This window comes from Pavona decussata, unplaced genomic scaffold (genome assembly GCF_977016875.1).
Source record: "Pavona decussata unplaced genomic scaffold, jaPavDecu1.1 SCAFFOLD_389, whole genome shotgun sequence".
Classification (NCBI taxonomy): Eukaryota; Metazoa; Cnidaria; class Anthozoa; order Scleractinia; family Agariciidae; genus Pavona; species Pavona decussata.
Window position 1 is genome coordinate 105,227 of NW_028145761.1, and position 5,365 is coordinate 110,591.

The window sequence follows — 5,365 nt, forward strand, 5'->3', positions numbered from 1 at the left end:
CTAGCTTTCCCATATTTTTGCAGGTCAAATAAACTAGAATAATCGCGAAAAAGCAAATTTAAAACATGAAGGTATATTTCAAATGTTTTCTTTTTTCGTTGGGGCTCCCGTCATTGCTTCTTAAGTTCCCTATTGTTTGACGTCAACAAGAACAAAAATGCGATCAAACTAGTCGTGTAATTGTTTTTGTTTCTGTTGTTGTTGTTGTTGACGCATATTAGTAGGGGAAGTAGCGGCAGCAGCAACGGCAGTAGTAGTAGCAGCAAAATTAGCAGTAGTGGGTGATGGAGGTGACAGTTGTGCAAACAGCGCGAAAATTCGTGACTTTCTCTGAAATTTATCTGAAAAGAAGATTCCTGTTTGCAGTGTTTAAAAATTAACTTTGTTACAGTTAATTTCATATATTTATATCATTTTCGTGTTTTCCTTTGCATTTTGATTACTCTTTGGCTGACATTTGTGGTTTTCTGTGGTTTGCGGCATTATGTAATTCAAGAAGGCGTTCTTAGGTTGGCCGCCATTTTGGAATCGTTGCGTGATTCCCACACCATATGACGCTATCACTCTCGTTAGGGACCTCAAACATTTTTGGGTGTTATATCTATCCTTTGGAGTCTCACTGGTATAGCTCTCGCACGTGAGAAAATATGGAGGAGGAGGGAGTAGGGTGGATGTTAAATTACCCTCCCAGCCGCAGCTTCATTTAAAGAAGAAAAAACCGCGTAGAGGGAGTTAATGATATAAAACGGTAGTGTACGTATAACTGAATTAAGCCAAACAGTTATATTGTGGGGTGTATGGGAACAATCAGATAGAATCCGGTCAACAGGTGTGTTGCTAACTGTCCAGCTCACTTATAATGCGACAGCGCAATCATAATCTTTACAAAATAACACATTCTCGTGACCTAAAGTTAACAAACAAAACATGTTAACAAATACCATGGGTAATTTTATGTGATTTAAATGTGACGATATGGTCCAAAACATAGAAGCATCGGATTGCCAGTAGCAGGAATCAAGAATTGTATTTCAACCAGAAGCCATAATCAGGGATCCTAAAGACGAACCATTTTCTGATTTACCGGTATATTAAAGTAAGCTTAACTGGGGTGCTAACTTATCCTTAAGTGATGATATCATTTATTCATTACCTTAAGTGTACGTTCAGTACTTAAAGCTGTTACTGTTTAGCAATTAGGTATATAACGAAATATGTGTCTTACTGCAATGAATTGAAGCACAAAATAAAATCATCTTGGGGAAACTATGGATAAAGTGCTAATATTACTATTTGGGAATGCGAAGAATGCGAGTTGCGGAGTTGCGAGATGCAAACCTAGAAAATGAAAATACTTCTAATTCTAGACAAGATATCCTATCAAAGTTAAGGATCGCTAAGACGCAAAAACAAACATTTCAAATAAAGAACAAAGACCAATAACCCATGGGTGTGTTCTTTCATCTGTTATGAAGTTGGTTTTAATGTATCTGCTTATTCTTGCACCCAGAGGATTCCCTTCTTGGGTAAAAGAAGTATGAGAGATCTATCTCACTGATTTATAAATCTCAGACTAATTCAAAACATGAGACGAATACGATTAGTTTTCTTTTGGTACTTTTGGAGGAAAAATTTAACTAAGTACCAGGGCAAACGAAATTAGTCTCTTGTACTTTTAAGGTTTCTATATAAATCTTTGACGAGCATCCCCTTCACTTTTATATATGGAAGCACCCGAGGCTGTATATTTAGTTATTAAAGAAATTCACCGCTGCACCCGCTACAAATAAAAGAAGCATCATTGGCTCGCAAAAAATAAAATAAAATAAAATAAGAGGGCCCATTAGGGATTATAGGAATGGGTGTTGGGTGAGAGGGATAATGAGATACAGGATATTGAGAAACGAGATTCGGGACACAATCCCTCTTCCTCAATTCTGTTATTGCCTACGTTGCTCTATTTGAAACATAATCTACCTTTGAGTATAAATCATTTTAAGCTATAGTCTGATTGAAAAGTCACCTGCCATCGTTTACAGCTACAGGAAATTACGTCGAGCACCACCTGGATATTCCAGGGAAACTGATAACAGTCTTACAATCGAGGCTATTACTCTGTGCCTTTCCCATTTGACAAGAACAATTTTTGATCATAATTTGAGAAGTTAGTTCAACCCTTTCCGATTTTGTTTTTTCAATCATTTTCATATATCTTTGTTACCAGGGTTTAAAACTCTGTAGGAGTGGGAAAATGGGTACGACATCACTCGTTAGTTTTTTTTTTTTTTTTTTTTTTTTTTTTGAGATCGAAATCAAGATGGCCAAGTCGCGGTACTCAAGGAAGATTCAACATTCGACCATCCCCTACTAGATTGACAAAATAGGGTGTAGAGAAAAGGTGACTACAGAATAAAAGCAATATTCATTACTTTGGTCTACAAACTATTCCTTCAAGCGTTTCTTTAAAGGCATTTTGAGCCCTGTTCGGAAAAAATGTTTTCTTTTGCAGCAATTATTATCCTCAATAAACCAGCCCCCTAAAAGGGTTTACAGTCGAACCTGTATATAACGGTCCTGTATTAAGCGGCCACCCTCTATTGAGCGGCCAGTTTTTAAGGTCCCGATTGTTTCCTCATACACACGCTGTATTTGTTACCTGTATTAGGCGGTCACCTCTATTAAGCGGCCGCGGCCACCCTGTAGCAGTCCTACGATTTGTCTTTCTTTGTTATTTTTACCTGTATTAAGCAGCCACCCTTGAATGGAAACTAAGCCATATGTTATTTTATGCAGTATTATATTGTGTTTAAAATGCGATCCTGTATCACTATAAAGAAATAACATGTACAAAGCTACTGTAAGCTGATACTCGGCCGTTTAATGTAGTTAACACTTTTCAGATGTCCTCAATGTGCTGAAGTACAGTACCATATCACGAACGCTAATAAAAAGTTTGTTTTGAATATGCTTCACTCTTTAGCAAGAAATTCCTCTTTAATTAACTTGTTCTTCAGCCATGTGACAGTGAACGTTGAGCGTAACAACTATGAAATGACGGATATTTTGTTGTGAACTGTAAGTCATAGGAATAGAGCACTGTATACCGTAGGAGAGTAGAGGACAATTTATTGTATAGTACTTTTACACAATATTACGTATATTATACCGTTAAGTTACAAGTTGGCACTGAACTTTGTTTAAAGCATTGATCACTTGAAAGAGTGTTGATTGTTCTATTGTTTCCTTGCATGAAGTGTTTTTGTATGATACGACATTAAAATCAACATTAGACCACGCCCAGTGAGTATTTTTAGTGATCCTGTATTAAGCGGCCACCTGCATTAAGCGGCCAGTTACTCAAGTCCCGAGGGTGGCCGTTATATACAGGTTCGACTGTATTTACTTAGACACCATTGAAACAGCTTCTGCTATGGGTAGCGTAGATTTACACAAAATGGTAAAAGTCAAAATGTAGAACAACACAATTAATTAAAAAAGTCCTTTATTATTAAATTCATACACACTCACAAGGGTTTTTTTTAACTCCTTCTAAACTGAAGAAAAAATAGACCACCTCTATTGCGATGACAAAAAATGTTGATTTTACGTACAGAACATTAATTAATAATTCAGTACGGAAAATAACACACTCACGCTTAATATTTACTATTTCTTCCTCCTCATTCAAACTTCACCCACCATATGTTGGCCATGCATTTTTAGGTCCTAAAAAATTTCCTGTCTGAGATATCCATCTACGACGTGTTACGCGTCTGTAACTGAAAGGGTCAGCTTGTAATTTAGACGGGTAATTCGCCTGATTTTATCAGCCCCATTATATGTCTATTCACACGGATTTGAAGACAGATTATTCTACCAGGGGTATGGAACCCTCAACAAACAAGTGCTGAGAGCATACTCGGACGGATAATTTTTCATACGAATTATTCTTCCAGAGAAGTTATCACGCGAAGCGGCCATTGCGGAGAGCAATGAAAAGGAAGGACATGAAAAGAGTCTGAAAGTAGGCGGGTCTTCCCTTGCTTTTAATCCTTCTTTCAATTTGTGCGCTGCACAACCCTGCTCTCTATAATTTCAATGCCTAGGATAACTTAATTGAATGTTCATTACTGCCGTTTACTTTGTTTAAACCCAAGCCGAATTTGACTACGAACTCGTCTCAAACACATTTGGTCTAACAGCATTGTGTTCCACAAACCATAAGCCTTGAAGCTTAGCACACCATTTCCACGAGAACAAAAATTTATTTGTTTAAGATATAAATTTGGTAATCCCACTGAGGTTTAGAAAAGAACAAAAAATATACTGCGAGTAATCTGTCTTTTGCTCGAAAATCCGCGGGGATAAGCTGAGCGACACGATATTCGAGGGGCGAGTGGCGAAACCGCGAGTAGCGTGGACACCAGAGACCTCGAATAAGTCGTGCTCGCTCAGTTTTTTGGTTTTGTTTTGTTTTGTTTGTTTGTTTGTTGTTGTTGTTGTTTTTTTCTTTTCGTTCTTCCCGCCGATTTTCGAGCAAAAAGGAGAATGCTCGCAGTCTAGACGAAAAACGAAAAATGATTCTTGTAGGTTTAGCAAAATGACGTCATATAAAAATCATCTATGGTGACCAACATTTCAACTCTCCATTTAATATTACTTAATAAACATGGAGGTCGCGAAACTAACAATATGATCATTTAAGATAAAATTTTTCAAAATTAAAAGACGTCGTAGTGTCATAATAATAATAATAATAATAATAATAATAATAATGGATTTTTGCATGAAATTTTCTTTGGGTTTTTGTGCGATAAAAATACTTTTTGGGAGAACTGGGAGAGGGAACGCCTGCCGTAAAGACCCCCTTTAGTTGATTTCTGCCCATCGATTTCAGTTAATCCAATTTCGTATCCTTCACTAACTGTAAATTCAGAAACCAGCGACCAGAAAATGATAAGAAAAGTGTGAAAAAACGTAATCTCGGCAATGCCAACAAAAATTTGTAAGAGCGGGAGAAACCCCACAAGAAAGATAATCGAAACAAGAACTGTAAATTTTGAGGCATGAAATTTGAGTCTGTGGGAAGAACGCTGTTGTTTCAAAATTTACTTTCGTGACAACGAGGGAGGAAAGAGCCAGTATTATTTTGGCCGAATTGTGTAGCACAATCGGGCTTCCATTAACAAAAATCCAAATTTCGTCTGCATAATATGTAGTTATAAACTGAGAAATGCAGAAAGATTTTACCATTTTGCTAAGCAACTGGTTTCTGCCACAGAAGGTATGAACCAGTAGAATCAAAATTATGCTCTGACCAGAGCAAGAAACAGTGTGTAAACAAGATGACGATATTCTAAATAGC